Here is an 18,531-nt window from a genome sequence, read left to right as displayed (position 1 = left end):
CGTGCGTGAGGCCGCAAAATAATATGAGGTGTTACCGGCTAGATCAATGTGACTTGGAATCGGGGTCCTGATAGCTTTGGTATTAGAGCCTGACTGCCTGTAGGATTACCAAGCCAAGCTGGTCGAAGTCGTGTCTAGAAATGCTTTAGTTATGTAAGGGAATTGATTGTGGAAGGGAACGTAAGGCTCTTTTTACTCCTTTACCCTATGGCCTTCTAATCTGAGTCATCCTCTTCTCTTCTACGGGGATTAAGAACTAGGCTTCACATCTTTCTATCAGGATCACGTGTTACTAATCCGTAGACTCTTAAGATTGTTGGATTCAAGCCCAGTTCAGTCTCTACTACTTCTGTGTGTTCATAGTTGGTCTCGGAACCTTGATATTGTGCTTCTGAGTGGTTATGCCACCATTTCGCAGGATGTCTCAAATCATTTTGAGCATTTACAGCCGTTATGCTGTCCGAGTCATCCCAGGTTTCTAAACAATCTGATGCAATTGCAAATCTCTTCATCCGGTTTCCGATGTCCTTTTGGGCCAGATTAAGCACACTAATCGGTCTGTTGAGGTACTCCATTGCCTTGACATATATGTTGGAGCTAGTATTATGACCCTAGGCATTCTGGCGAACCACCCACTAATCTAGCAATGCTTTGTGTCCCCAGTGTGATAATTCTGGCCACCATTCTCGAAAGCATCCCGTGATGCCGTTTAGTTAGTAGGCATTCTATTCCTGGGTTCTTGGCCCAAGATCCACTCTACTTACCTCGTGTTGATAGTGTTGCTCGTACCTTTAGGATATTAGTAATCTTTATGATAGTCTTCGAGGTCCGTGGTATATCATTCTTCCAAATACCATGAACCATCCTTGGCAGAAATTCATTTGAATCAAAAGATCACAACCAGGGTGCTCTTGACGAGTTCTCCATTCAAATTGTGAATCTGCCACTCCTTCTTCTACATGGGTTATCCGGAAGAAATATGTTGAACTCGTTCGACATGCTAATCTATGCATCCACAACTCAGAAAGTTATATGTTCCTTGAGTTGTCCCTCTTTAGTTGTTTTCTGATCTTCGTCTATCAATTATAGTCAGGAGTAATTGTGCATCCGTGTTATCGATGCTTATTATTCCGGTGGTCCGTCAAGCCATTCTAGTTCAGAATGACTAGGAGAAGCAAACTCCAGTACCTCATCCATATCCAGGATTGGGTCAAAGTAGTTGTATTCCGCAGATCAAAATGCCAATCCAGCTTTTGTTCTATTCTACCTCGGAGTATTACCCCCTTTATGTCAGGATTGTCATAGGAATTGCAGCATCTCTCATGAATTCTCGACGTAGTGATACTCTCTCCATCATTATTCATTTCTCGATTTCCGTGTTGTTGCAACCGGAATGTCGACAAGTGAATCGTGATGTGTGAAATCAATACTCCTAGCAACCCTGTTGCTTGGTAGTTAAAGGACAATAACTTCATTCTTAGCATGTTGGTTATTGAATCATCGTTCTAAGGTAGATTGTGCTACCTAATCATTGTTCTGGTGCACTCTTCGACCAATGTGTTAGGAGTGTGTCAATCCATGACTCTCTTGATCACATTGTCTTGCCCTGAAAAGCAAGATTGTTCTCGAGCTTAGTAACATATCGGTGGTTCGTGATGTTTCGAATATCTTCTTGGAAGTATTACCAGGTTGTCACCTGCCCGCTATGTTGAGTTCGTGATCATGTTTGTTTTCCTCCAAACCATCCTTTCTCCAAGAATCAGTGTCGGATACCCTGAGCAAGTTGTTTAAGCTAAACAACAACTTGGAGAGTTGAAAGATAAAAGCTTGTCCGACTCAGTTCATTCCAAAGGGATATCTTGCGTGTGTGTGCGTGTGTGTTGGAGAAATATGATATCTTCATCAATTGATCCTCGTGATCAATTGTCGGTGCTATTGTCTTACCCAAACTTTGATTTGAGTGTGGGCTATCATCAACTCAAATCAGAACCAACAATATTCGTAATGTTGTCCTACTCGTGGTTGATTCCTCGAGCATACATCATTATATTCTTTGGGTCTGACCAATGCTATCACTGTGTTCACTTAATTATGGATTTCCATTTATATGGAAACCTAGATGAATTGTTGTTGAGCCCATCGACAACATCCATGTCCTCTCCATGATTTTGTCGAACATTAAGCGAGTGTTGGAAACTTTTGAAAGCATCTCTTCATGCTAGCTCATGAAGCATATGTTGGATGAAAGAAGTGACTTCCTCTGATTCACGTGCATTTGGTGCAAGTTGCCGCCGTGAGTTCGAGAAAGTTAGTTTTGCTTCCTCTGGAATCATCCCAAGTCAGTCATGCACGTGCGAAGTATTCCATGGTCTGATAGACTGATCATCTTCATTCCATATGAATTCCATAGCACACTAAGCCACTGATTGACCTATTCCAGGAAAAGGAGTTGTTGTGCTATCCTAGGTCATGCACAAGATTTCGATATCCTCAATGATGGTTCCCCACCAGAACTCGGTAGTGTTTTATTATAAGACTACTGTGTGGTCATACTTGTCTGGGACAACGTGTTCACATGTTGTAGCAGAACTAGCTCATGTTTTGGAGCTTGCTATCGCAGTTCATTCCCCGAGAATCTCGCAACGTCGTCTCGTCGATTTGTGTTGCAAACTTTCATTCTCCTTTCTAGACTCGATGAGTCTGGAATATACTGACACCAACCAGATCTGAATCTCAGGTAGATATGATGGTTGGAGCATTTTCCAACAACTATAATATTGGTCCCTCGATAACCGGTAAAGTGGATGTCGTGGCCAACACATCCAACCGGAAGACCTATTATTGTAGTATCTCGATTGAAGAAAGTTGGCCACCTCCCCATGAGGAATTCGTAGGATTTACCTCCGTAGTTAATCCTTACGGATTCTTGTGCTCCCGAAGTCCGACCTTTTACTTGATGTCCTAGATACCAAACCGTATCAATAAATGGGTTACCCTAGCACATCAAGGAGAACATTAGAAGCGGAGTGCTAAATGTCTCTTGGTCGATCATCCAGATTTTCTTCCCTTGGCCTCGCTAAGGTGAAATCTGAGGAAGTGTTATCTTCCTTTGCATCTGCATCATCCATCACCATTCATCATGGTGGTATGTTGTGTTGCCAGGATCCTTGACACGGATATTGGTAAAACCTTGATGAATATGGAGATGCTCAAGTTCTTGAGAGCACGCGCAAGCACGAGGTTTTACCGTTGGCGTTAACTGGGATTTGCTTCCAGTTTCCTCGGTTATGTTATAACCTTTTCAAACAGTGGACTCACTCTCGACTGTTGAGCTCTTCCCCAGTTACCAGAATCATTCCCAACATTTGCACTTTGTTCCCAGCTTGCACCTCAGTAGTTGTTGTTCAGGATCATCTTCAAAAGTGGACTTACCATGGGTCTCATCCATTTCCGATGATAAGAAAAAATCATCCATTGCGTTGTCTTCAACAAGATAGTCCACATCATCCATTCTAGTCGGAGTATGCCATTCTTCGAACTTCTTCAAACGATCATTGTGATTGCCTTAGGCTGGTATAGAGAGTTTCAATGATCTTTGTATCAAAAGTAATTATTTTTGCCACTTAAGGGAATAGTTCTTCGAGTCACCTTCCCCGAGGTGCCCCGTTTCGGAATCATGGCAATTTCCCTCGCTACTTTGAAACCCTCGTCAAATTGTTTCTTCTGTCGCTCCTGATGCAAGTTTTGCCTCTCAGCTCCAGAGATGTTTCTATGTCTCATCCCATGAGTTGATCTTGTGATCATCAAGATGATCCTAAGTTGCTCGAACCTCAAGAAGATCGATTCTTCTAAATTTTCCCTTTCTTCTTGTTGTCATGTTGGATGTAGTTCTCAAAGCAAGACGTCAAGATCAATGTGATGCAATATATCGGTATCTTCGAGAAGGGCAGTTCGATCGAGAAGACTGTGATAGTTTTGTGACCCCTCTGTCTTCTTACTTCACTTCTTGAATCTCGGGACGCGATTCTTGTTTTAGTGGGGGTGAGTTGTCACATCCCTAGTGCTAGTATGCTCTGAGCTAGCTAGTCTTGTGTTGCATCATGTTTAAATTCTTATGAATTTGAATTGGGGACTGTTGAAACCCTACCACAGATGAATCCAACTAGGTTCAAATAAAAAAATAATAATATCATTTTCAATGATCCCAAAATTCCTTTGGAAAAGTTCATCATTTTTGAATTGGTCTAGAACCTCTGCCAAAAATGGTGCACATTTTCCTAGGTCACTTTGGATTTTTGAATGAATTCATAAAGTATTTGAATTTGGGCATTTAATTGCTATAAATAATTAAAATGCCCAAATAATTCTGAAAGTGGTTGAGGGCTATTGGATATATTTTCAAAAGTGCCCACAATTATTTTCAGGGTTTTTGAAAATGCCTTACCATTTTATTTAAGTCAAAAACAGTTACAGAAATAATAGAAAACCAGAAAATAGAGGAGAGAGAGAGAAAGAGTTTACCTGGGCTTCTTACCTGCAGCAGAGCCGGCCCAGCTCCTGTTCTGGCTCAGCCCACCAGGGGCTCCCCGGTCTTCTTCCTCCTTCGACAGAAGGACAGAGGGCGTGTGCCCGATGCGCGCGACCACGCGCCGCGCCACCTCCTGCTTCCAGCCGCTGCCCCTACGTGCCTACGAGCGCCACGCACCCCCCCTGGACCCTCTCGCTCACTCCCTCGATCTCACCTCCCTCCTCTGCTCTCTCTCTCTCTCTCGCCAACTCAACGCACCGGATTCCGCCGCCGCAAAACACCGCGACCACCGCCGTCCCCTTGCCCCGTGGCCGTGCCCTGAGCTCCACCCAGGCTCCAAGTACCTCTCCGTCGACCCACGCAAGCTCGGACGACCCCAAGACGGCGTGGTAACCTTATTCCCCATCTACAGCCGCCGGATGCCGTCGTTCGATTCGCCGGCCTCAAGTCCTCCCCGAGCCCATTAACCGCCTCTACAAACTCTAAGTGAGCTCCCGCTCCTCGCCCCTCTCCTCTAACATCCGCGCACGGGCTCCAACCAGCCCAGCCGCCCAGCCCGTGAGCTTCACGCCACCAGTGAAGTTGTCACCGTGGCTAGAGCAAGCTCAGCTTGCCCCTGAGCACGTCATCGTGCTCGGGCTGATCCCAGGAGACCAACTCACCTCCTAGCTTGCCTTCCCGTGCGCCGTAGCGAGTGGCCGGTCCTGCCCGAGCTCCGGCCGCTGCTTCCGTCGTTGTTGCCGTCTCTGTAGGCTACCTCAGCTCCTCGTGCTTGCCCTAGAAGATGCGCCGCTCTGCCAGCTCGCCGTAGCCACAAACCACACACGAAATGGTGCCCTGTAGCGCCGACCCGAGCAACTCCGGAGTGCCACCGCCGTGCTTTTGGTCGCCGGCAATAACCGCTGACGTGGCCGGGTTTATTAAACGCTAATGACGCACTAACTAACCCCCTAAGCCACTGCCATGCGGGCACCGCTGCCTAACTAACCAGCTAACAAAAATAGATTAAGATTAATCTAAACACGGTGGGCCCTCGCTGACGTGGCCGTTGACTGGACCCACCTGTCTGTGACACTAAATGTCACTGGGTCACTGAATAACACTAAATAACCACTGGTCAGGTTTGACCTGGACCGTGCCCCGTTGACCTGCTGACGTCATGACGATGTCATGCTGACATAGTAATTAATTTCTGTTTTAAAACAATTCAGGAAATTCCAGAAAATGACTTAAACTTCAAAAAATCATAGAAATTAAACCGTAACTCCAAATGAAATAATTTATATATGAAAAATTATCAGAAAAATTCAAGGAATCTGTTTATGGCATTTTCATGCATGTTAGAACAACTTATGGCTGCTGTTTGGGCCAATTCACATAAATGGAATTTAAACTCTCACATATGGAGTTTGAATTTGAACCTAGGGTTCAAACCAACTCCTTTGAACATGTTGCTAGTTGCATTAGCTCAAAACACAGCATATTGACATGTCATGATCATGCATCATATTGTGCATTGCATTGATTGTGTTCATTCTCTGTTGTCGGTGGTTGTCCCCTCTCGATAGACGTTGTACCGACGCTGTGATCGTTGACACTGATGAAGACCCAATGATATCTTCAGAAGTGCCAGGCAAGCACAACCCCCTTGTTCATTCCGATACAAGCCCACTCTCTCGCTCCTGCTCTCTTTTACTGCATTAGGACAACAACGATTCATCTGTTACTTGTTGTGGTAGTTGAACCCCTTATCCTCTGCATGACCTGTCATTGCCATAGTAAATAGATGAAACCCACTAGCATGAGTAGGAGTTGTTTGAGCCCTGATGTGCCTACTCATTCATGCTTGTTTGTCATGCCTGCTATTGCATAGAGTTGTGTCAGGTCTGATTCATCGAGAATGAATCGGAGGTGTGTGAACATGTCCTACTGTGTGTGAGCTAAGTGTGTGAACACGTTTTGGTAAAGGTAGCGGTGAGAGGCCATGTAGGAGTACATGGTGGGTTGTCTCATTGAAACCGTCCTCAGGAACTGAGTTCTATGTCTGTGATCCATGAACAACTACTACCACTCATTGGGATCCTTAATTGACCCTCTCGGCTTCTTAATCACCCTAGTACTCTGTCCAGGAGTTGCAACTAGTTTCTGGTGTTTGTAGGTTATGTGTTGGCGGCCGTGTGTAGCGCTGACCCTAGGGGTGGGCTATGATGCGGTAGATACACCGTGGCACGGTGTACCGGGCGCCCGTTTGGTGTCTCGGGAACCCTGTTCACATCGTTCGGGGCCGTATGTGGAAACCTCGGCCGGACTCCCTGCGGATGGAACCTGCATAGGCGATAAACCTGGACTAGAGACTTAAGTGTTTAGGTAGGCCATGGCCGACACCCTCGTTGGGCTTCCGCTTGAAGGTTGCCGAGTACATGTCGTGTAAACGACGGTAAGTGGTGGGAGCGTGTGTGAAGAAGTACACCCCTGCAGGGTTATCATTATCTATTCGAATAGCCGGATTCCTCGGATATGGAAACTTGGACCCCTTGCATAGTTCATAGACAAGTGAAAGTGGATACCCTAAAACTCGCAAGATAAGCGTGAGTGCTATGGATGGCCTTCTCGTAGGGAGACGGGAGCGGATCCATAGTGGTGTATTGAATGGTGAATATGTGGACTCGTGTGCGCCACCCCAAAAGAGTTTCTTGCAGTCGTAGTTCAGGTTAGCCACTGAGTCAAAGCTGGCTTGCTGCAGTTAAACTCCACCACCCCCTTTGTTGATACCGATGCATATGTAGTTTGTTCTGATGTAAGTCTTGCTGAGTACAATTGTACTCATGTTTGCTTAATTTATGTTTTTGCAGAGAGGCTTCAGTCTCGCTAGTAGTTCCGCGTGGACTTCGACGTTTAGCTTGATACCTCAGCTACGATCTTGTCCCCTCGGCAGGATCTGGTAGATAGTCAGGCTTCCTAGCTGTGACACCCCAAAAATTTGGCCTTGTTTTAATGAATTAAATTTTTTCCAGGAATTAAAACTTTGGATTTCTGAGCTCCATTTTGATTTTTAAATCATTTCCTTCCCTGTTATGATGAGTTTTTCCCAAAGAGAAAACTTTTCAAATATGTTATTGGACTTGTTTAACCTCTCAAGAAAAACTTTCCTTTTATCAGTGTAACTAGTTAACTAATTTAATTGCTTGATCTTTACTTTCTTGAAAATAGTTTTTCAAGGTTAAATGGCCATATTTGAACTACAACCATTTGATAGATTTACTTAAAATTCCCACAAAAATTTGGAGATGTCATGTGATGTTTTTAAATCACTACTATGCAAAAATATATTTCATTCATGAAATATTTTGAGCCCTGCACTCAATTCTTCTTATCTGGTCCAGAGTGCATTTTGCACTACAACCCTTTTAAATATTTCTTCCTGGCCTCCACCAAAATTATGGGATATTGGTAATGGCCTAAGATTCCACTTTGTGCAAAAATACAGGGTTGTTCTTTGAAAATATTGAGTGAATCAACCTCATTTCCATTCTGGACCAACTTGATGTTTTGTACAGCAACCACCATTTTAGTTGCTCCTATATCCATGATTATTTCTCCTACTTGTAATCCCCCATGTTAAACCCTTAAGTCCAGGAGAATGCACCTTTTGGATCATTTTTGGTTCATGGAATAATGCTATTTACTTCCTGTCCAGAATTGTAGTTTTACAAAACTTGCACTAACAAGTTGCTGCATTTGACCAACTAACCTCACCACCCTCTTGTACATCTAAAGAGACCACCATCTGGAGTTTTTGACCACTCCAAGACTTGTCTAAGTGCCCTTGGCATTTTGTCAAACACCTGGAGTGCATGACCAGTTTTGACATGAGTTGTGGCATTGCACTGTGAACTTGCACCTCTGATCAAACTAGCATGTCCACTAGACTCCCCGTTACTCCTAACCTGGGTCTGTTAATTACCAGCCTCGACCGCGACCTCTAGCATGCTCTGGCATTACGTCGAGCACGTCCCGTGCACGCCCAGAGCGCGAGCAGAGCGTGCGTTTGGCACGCACGCGCACCGAGCCGACACGCTGGCCCCCACGGTTTTGGCCCACACTGCAGAGCCTCGCCACGCACTCCCTTTCTCACCGCTACGCGCCAAGCCGCCCCTCGCCACGCCCGGCAAGCCAAGAGCTAGCCGCCGCCGCCGCCCGATAGCCTCTGCCCATGTCGGCGCCGCCAAAGCCACCTCCGCTCGCCAGCTCGCCCCTGGAGCAGTGCCCACTCGTCCGCTAGCTCCTGCCGTCATCCCCAGCCACGCCACGTTGCCCTGCAAGCTACAGGGAGGCGGTTCACCGGAGAGCTTATCCGGCCGCCGCGAAACCGACCTCGACGAGCTATAAAAGGAGGCCCCCGAGCCTCCCCGAGCACACAGGAAGCCTTAGAATGCACCCCTAGTCCTCCCATGACAGCCAATCGACCCGGGGGAGGTCTTCTTCCCCACCTCCGGCAACTGCAGCCGCCACCACTGCCCGGCCAATTCGGCACCACCAGGGCCTCCCACTCTCCGTTCTCTCCACCAAGAGCCCCCTCATCCTCCCGTAAACCATTCCCACTACTCGATTTTGATCGAGGACCACCGTAGCCCCAAAACCACTCTGCTCCCGAAGCTCTCCTTCCGCCGCGAAGCTCACCGCCGATGACCCCGTCCACTCCCGAGGCCGTAACACCCACTGGCGGGACCGCCTCGACCCCCTGAACCCGTGGATGACTTCGGTTTCTCGAACGGAGCCGCCAATCGCCGGCGGCGATCGCCAGAGTCCCGCCTCCGCTCGGGACAGAGAAAGAGGAGGGAGAAGACTGGTCAAACCTGACCAGTGGGCCCTCTGGACCCACTGTCAGCGACCCCGTGCCCGTCCACGTGGGATTAAGTGAAGGCGTATTTTCCCCAGTACGTTTTCCCCGCTCCGAAAGCGTATTCACCTCCGAAACGTTTTCTTTTCTGTTTTATTTAAAAAAAACAGATTTGACCAAATCTTTGACTGGCTATAACTTTTTAAATATAAGTCCAAATGAGTTGATTCTTTTTCCTACCTTCCTCAAATTTGGTCTAGTTTATTTTAAGATTTATTTTAAGAATTTTCAAACAACTTTTTTGTACTGTTTTTGAAATGTGTGTTAATTCAAATATATTTTAATAGGATTTTGGGGAGAGAGAAGAAGCTTTCAAAAGTTTTGGAAAGCACCCCACCCCTCCACAACATTGAAGGCAAGCATTCTGAATCCCGGCATAATATTTTGGTGTGATCGTGGATACATTTATAACACCACCGCATTTCGAAGGACTCGTTATTTCATGTGGTATGATCATATGCATGAGTGCATATTAGTGATTTCCAGGCTGTTGGAAATGAACACACTTGTGATAGTATTCACCCTCATGTGCCTTGCATGCATACCGGCAGGAACCCGGGAAAACCTCAGCCTTGGGTAGGCATGAGTTTGTCGCCGGTCTCCGTCGGGACGGTTATGTCTGGTATGGCATGGTAAAGTGATATGAGCAGTGACCCTGTTGGTTGAAATATTTTCGTTATACTAATCATGCAGGGAATACTTAAACCTCCTGAGTCGACCGTAGATCGAGTCTTGTGCCAGTAACCCCCATACTTGTTTCGTACTACCACTCGTCTCTATAGCAAGTAGAGTACGGTTCAGTAAGTTGTCAATCTCTTTCTAGCACACACCGTACAGAGAGGCCATGGTGGAAGGTACCGGTTGTAGCTAGTAGGCAAACCACCTGGTCCGGGGGCATGGGTGTTTCCGGTTGGGACCGAGAGGGGAGGCCACCCCTTAGAGCGCGCGATATAAATTTGATCCCATGCTACGCGAGGTTGTAGCCTCCCCACTTAGAGTTGCTTAACAGGTGTCGTGGGTGATTCCAGACACGTGTGAGTTAAGCTGGTGTGTGCAAGTTAGGTGTGTTTCCAACAAAGAGACTGTAGACGGAATTAGTCCCGATGGACTAAAGAAATCCGTTACTAGTGGGTAAGGAGTACACCCTCTGCAGAGATTAAATCTATTCGAATAGCCGTGTCCATGGTTAAGGATTACAGTCTGGGATGGGTCAGGTGTCGGTCTTAGTGTCGGTCTTCGGAGGTGAAATGGTTAACCAGAAATGGAATTACTACTCGTGACTTGTGACAACTATGATTATAATTATTGTTGACTAACCCGTGATATTATTGTTATTATCGAGTATCTCTGGGATGGTTCTACCTCCGGGATATTCACTATGATTGTTTATTTTAAAGCCCTTTATGTGGTGTCGCTCAGACGCCCGACTGTGGCATTTCTTTTAAAGCCCTTTATGTGGCGTCGCTCAGATGCCCGACTGTGGCATTTCTTTTAAAGCCCTTTATGTGGTGTCGCTCAGACGCCCGACTGTGGCATTTCTTTTAAAGCCCTTTATGTGGCGTCGCTCAGACGCCCGACTGTGGCATTTCTTTTAAAGCCCTTTATGTGGTGTCGCTCAGACGCCCGACTGTGGCATTTATTTTAAAGCCCTTTATGTGGTGTCGCTCAGACGCCCGACTGTGGCATTGCTTGTTATTTGTTTTCATAAATTTTAATACTACCATGTTATTGCATTTCTATAAATAACTTGCTTGCACGCATCAGAGTTTCATTTATCGTTTGTGACTGACGTCATGAGCATAAATTATTTTTTTTGCACATCATTGCTATATTATACCTGTGTTCATAATGTTTGCGAGTACATTCAAAGTACTCACTGGCTTGTCCCTGGCTATTGTCTTGGCCAGATTTTCTTGCTCGGAGAGGAGCGACGCGATGTCAGCCCCGGAACTCACATAATGGAGATAGCACCTCGCGAAGATAGGAGTTAACCTGGTCAGCTGTTCCCGTGGGAAATGGAGTCCCATAGACACTGATGTTTCACAAACCGCTTCCGCCATCAACCACTAGAAACCATTGTTGTACTCACAGGCCAGAATGGTCTTGTACTACATATGTTGTATTCTGCTTGGAATTTCTATATCCAGTTGGAGCCTCATCAGCTAACAGTAATCCTGGGGCTGATGAGCACGACGGTCTTTTCTGGAAATTTATTACCCGGAAAAACCGGTCGTGGCAGACTTGATATCAGATCCAGGCTGACCATTGGCTAATCCTATCTTAGCCAGGTCGAAAAACTTAGGCAAACCAACCCACCAGACCTTAACCAAACCCCAGCCTAGCTTCTCGTACAAGATAGCCACACAGTGACCCAACACCTTTTGGCAGTCGGTGCCCAACCTAACAACCTAACCTGTCACTCATGCGCCAGTGACCGGCCCCTAAATAGTCCTCTCTCGCAAGCGTGCGAAGGAAGACTCCGCCCCCTTTTTCCTATAAAAAGGGCACGCTAGTCCCAACACAGCACCGCACAGCCGCTACCCCAAACCGAGCCACAATGCCTGGACCTATAGTGCACAACGAAACCACAGCAACCAACCTTGGAGGTTTTGTGACCATCCTCGCAAACCTCACCCGTCGTGCCTACGCGTTAGAGGAGCCACCAGTATATGTTGTGTATCAAGGACCCATGAGCGGTGAAGACCGTCAATTCTGGGCCACTGTGCACATCTACGGTAGGGGTCTAGCACCCGAGCGCCCCTACAGGTTCACCGGAAGGACAACTTCCTTTGAGCCACAAGCCATCCAGCTAGCCGCTCGAGAGGCTATAGTTCATCTCAGGCACTTGTCGCCCAGAGTTAACTGTCGCTCGTTCCACTACTACCCCAGACGTGAAGGGTATGGTAGAACACCCCAAGTTGCCAACGGAGATCACGAGACGGACCCCGCATTGTTGCACCTAGTGCACTATGTAAGTGCACTAGAGGCACTGTTCGACCAGATCACTATTGATCTAATCGCAGCTCGTGGAGAGCTGGTTCGTCGAGCCCCGGCGAGAGGAGAAAACGAGCCCAACACCGACAACCCAGTCGTGCTGTTTGGACAACTGATCGAGACCCCGAGATCTGCACCAGCCATCGTCCAAGGTGCTGCGATAACCCCAGAGGTGCTTCGTCGCATATTGGGAACACACTCCAACGGGGTTGTGGCCAACAATCCCCGTGATGGTCATCATCACTACCCCGACCCTGCAGTTCCTCCGCCATCTCCGACTAATCCCGGCAGAGAGACACGTGGAGAAGCCTCGACATCCACCAGGCACGCCCGTTTAGACATGAACGAGGTAGACTAAGCTGTATGAGTAGCACCGAGTTTCAGTGTATCCTCACTTTGTAATCGTGCAACCGTGTATATTAACGCAGCCTGTCATTGTGCCTCTGTATTATTAGTAGCCTTGCATATTTGGTCAGCGCATAGTTGCACATTTTCCGGGCACAACTACCAAAACCAACCCGACGACAACCACAGTAACACGTCTCTTTATGAGATATGTGTATCTCTGACACTGACCCGACCTTTGGAGCTAAGCTGGCAAATTTATTACCTTTCACCACGGTAAAACGAATCCAGCTCCATTGCTATATAAAGGCCACCTTGTGACCTTAACCAGCAACCCCCACTTTGTGCACCACACTCGCACTTTATCCTGTCATGCCGAGCCCCAGCATTCATCTGAGAACCCCAGATGCAACCCCAGGTAGCTTTGTCCAAATATTGTGGGATTTTACCCGCAGTACCATGGGTTCTACCCAGCCACCTCAGTACGAGCTGTTCAAATCAAGGATCACCCCATCCACCTCGGAATATTGGGCAGCAGTACACATCCCTCCCGTAGACTCCAACCAAGATCCAACGGAAGTTTCCTTCGTGGGGAAATCTATGCCAACCCCACACCTGGCCATAGAAGCTGCTGCGAAAGAAGCGATTGCTCGTCTTCGATCCGCAGTACCCTATGCCCGCGAACGAGGATATTATTACTTTCCGAGTCGAGCAGCACCCGGAGAAGTAACATCTTTTCCCGGTGGACGTATTGAGAGAGACCCAGTTCTGGCCAACCTTATCCAGTACATCATTGCTCAAGAGCATTTGAACCAGCGAGTGATGGATTATCTCCAGAGCCTCACAGATTTAAATCCTCAGATTGCCATCGGCAGACCACTGAGACCCGACCCGGAGAGACGCATACATCGACTGGTCAATCCACTGCCTCCGATAGAAGAAGAGTGTATCCCTTTACCAGAGACATTTTATCAAGACCCCACCCAGTTACCATTTTCATTTTAGACGTCACTACTGTATTTGTTCTTTGCAACATTTATTTATGTGTGTGACTTATGCGTGATACCCTGAGTTTGTACGACGAGTCAATTATTTGGCTTCTACTAATGTGTGTAGTTTTTGTTGTGGATTATGCTCCTTTTAATTAACTGTTTTTCCTCGCAAAATTCGGGAGTGAGATTTCTTTTCCCTGAGTTGCCACACCTGCCCCTTCTCACGACATGGATTAATTAATTTCACACAGCACCACGCAGCAGACTCACAACCATAATCATTCAGACACATACACTGTTTGCAAAACCTTGCAACGGTGTTACATCCAGCTAATCACCCCCTAACAACAGTTAGCACCCGGCACACCTCCATCTACTCCTCATGATCACCACCACCGTGGAGAGTCAACACCCGAGCCGCAGCGTCGCAATACTCGTCGAAGATCATCGCACACAGGAGCACAGAGAGCCCCAGCAGTGTCGCCAGCCCTCCGCATATCAGGATCACAAACCAGTCTAGCATCGCCTCCGCCATTAGAGCCTCGCCCGAGCTTTGGTAAGCAGTAATGGAGGGAGGAGGAGGAGAAGTGAGGCCAGGTGCGAGGAAGAAGAGAGAGGCACCCCGGCCGTTTTTATAGCTCGAGCTCGGTGTACGGTGGGCAAAGTCCACCAACGCCGCTCGTCGCCGATCGCCGGCGTTCGGAGTTGAATCCGCGAGCAGTGCCGACAGCGCGCTGGCCCGCGAGGTGAGTGCACGCTGCACCGGCAGCTAGCACGCCGCGCACTACCACGGTACGGCCTAGATGCCCTACGAGTTAGGCATCGCCGGTGGAGAAAGCGCGAGAAAGCGTGCGGGAGAGAAGAGGTAGAAGGAATAGCCAGAGGGAGAAGAGGAGACTGACAGTGGACCCCGGGTCCACATGTCGGCCAGAGAGAGCACTGTGCTCTCGGGTACGACCAGCGTATATCTAAATTTAGGAGTTATTCTAAATTTTTATCCAGCGTAGAAATCACCCGTTTTTGTCCCGAACCGTAGACTCTTCCACGCAGCCCCAGTTTTCACACTATGGTTTTCACCACTTATTGCCCTCTCACTGTAGCCGCATCATTATTGCGTAATTATTTTCTTAACACCGCTTTTAACAAATCTCGAGGACGAGATTTTTCTGAAGGGGGATAGTATTGTGACACCCCAAAAATTTGGCCTTGTTTTAATGAATTAAAATTTTGCCAGGAATTAAAACTTTGGATTTCTGAGCTCCATTTTGATTTTTAAATCATTTCCTTCCCTGTTATGATGAGTTTTTCCCAAAGAGAAAACTTTTCAAATATGTTATTGGACTTGTTTAACCTCTCAAGAAAAACTTTCCTTTTATCAGTGTAACTAGTTAACTAATTTAATTGCTTGATCTTTACTTTCTTGAAAATAGTTTTTCAAGGTTAAATGGCCATATTTGAACTACAACCATTTGATAGATTTACTTAAAATTCCCACAAAAATTTGGAGATGTCATGTGATGTTTTTAAATCACTACTATGCAAAAATATATTTCATTCATGAAATATTTTGAGCCCTGCACTCAATTCTTCTTCTCTGGTCCAGAGTGCATTTTGCACTACAACCCTTTTAAATATTTCTTCCTGGCCTCCACCAAAATTATGGGATATTGGTAATGGCCTAAGATTCCACTTTGTGCAAAAATACAGGGTTGTTCTTTGAAAATATTGAGTGAATCAACCTCATTTCCATTCTGGACCAACTTGATGTTTTGTACAGCAACCACCATTTTAGTTGCTCCTATATCCATGATTATTTCTCCTACTTGTAATCCCCCATGTTAAACCCTTAAGTCCAGGAGCATGCACCTTTTGGATCATTTTTGGTTCATGGAATAATGCTATTTATTTCCTGTCCAGAATTGTAGTTTTACAAAACTTGCACTAACAAGTTGCTGCATTTGACCAACTAACCTCACCACCCTCTTGTACATCTAAAGAGACCACCATCTGGAGTTTATGACCACTCCAAGACTTGTCTAAGTGCCCTTGGCATTTTGTCAAACACCTGGAGTGCATGACCAGTTTTGACATGAGTTGTGGCATTGCACTGTGAACTTGCACCTATGATCAAACTAGCATGTCCACTAGACTCCCCGTTACTCCTAACCTGGGTCTGTTAATTACCAGCCTCGACCGCGACCTCTAGCATGCTCTGGCATTATGTCGAGCACGTCCCGTGCACGCCCAGAGCGCGAGCAGAGCGTGCGTTTGGCACGCACGCGCACCGAGCCGACACGCTGGCCCCCACGGTTTTGGCCCACACTGCAGAGCCTCGCCACGCACTCCCTTTCTCACCGCTACGCGCCAAGGCGCCCCTCGCCACGCCCGGCAAGTCAAGAGCTAGCCGCCGCCGCCGCCCGACAGCCTCTGCCCATGTCGGCGCCGCCAAAGCCACCTCCGCTCGCCAGCTCGCCCCTGGAGCAGTGCCCACTCGTCCGCTAGCTCCTGCCGTCATCCCCAGCCACGCCACGTTGCCCTGCAAGCTACAGGGAGGCGGTTCGCCGGAGAGCTTATCCGGCCGCCGCGGAACCGACCTCGGCGAGCTATAAAAGGAGGCCCCCGAGCCTCCCCGAGCACACAGGAAGCCTTAGAATGCACCCTAGTCCTCCCATGACAGCCAATCGACCCGGGGGAGGTCTTCTTCCCCACCTCCGGCAACTGCAGCCGCCACCACTGCCCCGGCCAATTCGGCACCACCAGGGCCTCCCACTCTCCGTTCTCTCCACCAAGAGCCCCCTCATCCTCCCGTAAACCATTCCCACTACTCGATTTTGATCGAGGACCACCGTAGCCCCAAAACCACTCTGCTCCCGAAGCTCTCCGTCTGCCGCGAAGCTCACCGCCGACGACCCCGTCCACTCCCGAGGCCGTAACACCCACCGGCGGGACCGCCTCGACCCCCTGAACCCGTGGATGACTTCGGTTTCTCGAACGGAGCCGCCAATCGCTGGCGGCGATCGCCGGAGTCCCGCCTCCGCTCGGGACAGAGAAAGAGGAGGGAGAAGACTGGTCAAACCTGACCAGTGGGCCCTCTGGACCCACTGTCAGCGACCCCGTGCCCGTCCACGTGGGATTAAGTGAAGGCGTATTTTCCCCAGTACGTTTTCCCCGCTCCGAAAGCGTATTCACCTCCGAAACGTTTTCTTTCTGTTTTATTTTAAAAAAACAGATTTGACCAAATCTTTGACTGGCTATAACTTTTTAAATATAAGTCCAAATGAGTTGATTCTTTTTCCTACCTTCCTCAAATTTGGTCTAGTTTATTTTAAGATTTATTTTAAAAATTTTCAAACAACTTTTTTGTACTGTTTTTGAAGTGTGTGTTAATTCAAATATATTTTTAATAGGATTTTGGGGAGAGAGAAGAAGCTTTCAAAAGTTTTGGAAAGCACCCCACCCCTCCACAACATTGAAGGCAAGCATTCCGAATCCCGGCATAATATTTTGGTGTGATCGTGGATACATTTATAACACCACCGCATTTCGAAGGACTCGTTATTTCATGTGGTATGATCATATGCATGAGTGCATATTAGTGATTTCCAGGCTGTTGGAAATGAACACACTTGTGATAGTATTCACCCTCATGTGCCTTGCATGCATACCGGCAGGAACCCGGGAAAACCTCAGCCTTGGGTAGGCATGAGTTTGTCGCCGGTCTCCGTCGGGACGGTTATGTCTGGTATGGCATGGTAAAGTGATATGAGCAGTGACCCTGTTGGTTGAAATATTTTTGTTATACTAATCATGCAGGGAATACTTAAACCTCCTGAGTCGACCGTAGATCGAGTCTTGTGCCAGTAACCCCCATACTTGTTTCGTACTACCACTCATCTCTACAGCAAGTAGAGTATGGTTCAGTAAGTTGTCAACCTCTTTCTAGCACACACCGTACAGAGAGGCCATGGTGGAAGGTACCGGTTGCAGCTGGTAGGCAAACCACCTGGTCCGGGGGCATGGGTGTTTCCGGTTGGGACCGAGAGGGGAGGCCACCCCTTAGAGCGCGCGATATAAATTTGATCCCATGCTACGCGAGGTTGTAGCCTCCCCACTTAGAGTTGCTTAACATGTGTCGTGGGTGATTCCAGACACGTGTGAGTTAAGCTGGTGTGTGCAAGTTAGGTGTGTTTCCAACAAAAAGACCGTAGACGGAATTAGTCCCGATGGACTAAAGAAATCCGTTACTAGTGGGTAAGGAGTACACCCTCTGCAGAAATTAAATCTATTCGAATAGCCGTGTCCATGGTTAAGGATTACAGTCTGGGATGGGTCAGGTGTCGGCCTTAGTGTCAGTCTTCGGAGGTGAAATGGTTAACCAGAAATGGAATTACTACTCGTGACTTGTGACAACTATGATTATTATTATTGTTGACTAACCCGTGATATTATTGTTATTATCGAGTATCTCTGGGATGGTTCTACCTCCGGGATATTCACTATGATTGTTTATTTTAAAGCCCTTTATGTGGTGTCGCTCAGACGCCCGACTGTGGCATTTCTTTTAAAGCCCTTTATGTGGCGTCGCTCAGACGCCCGACTGTGGCATTTCTTTTAATGCCCTTTATGTGGTGTCGCTCAGACGCCCGACTGTGGCATTTCTTTTAAAGCCCTTTATGTGGCGTCGCTCAGACGCCCGACTGTGGCATTTCTTTTAAAGTCCTTTATGTGGTGTCGCTCAGACGCCCGACTGTGACATTTCTTTTAAAGCCCTT

This window comes from Triticum dicoccoides, chromosome 7A, assembly GCF_002162155.2.
Source record: "Triticum dicoccoides isolate Atlit2015 ecotype Zavitan chromosome 7A, WEW_v2.0, whole genome shotgun sequence".
Classification (NCBI taxonomy): Eukaryota; Viridiplantae; Streptophyta; class Magnoliopsida; order Poales; family Poaceae; genus Triticum; species Triticum dicoccoides.
This window is presented reverse-complemented; position numbering follows the sequence as displayed.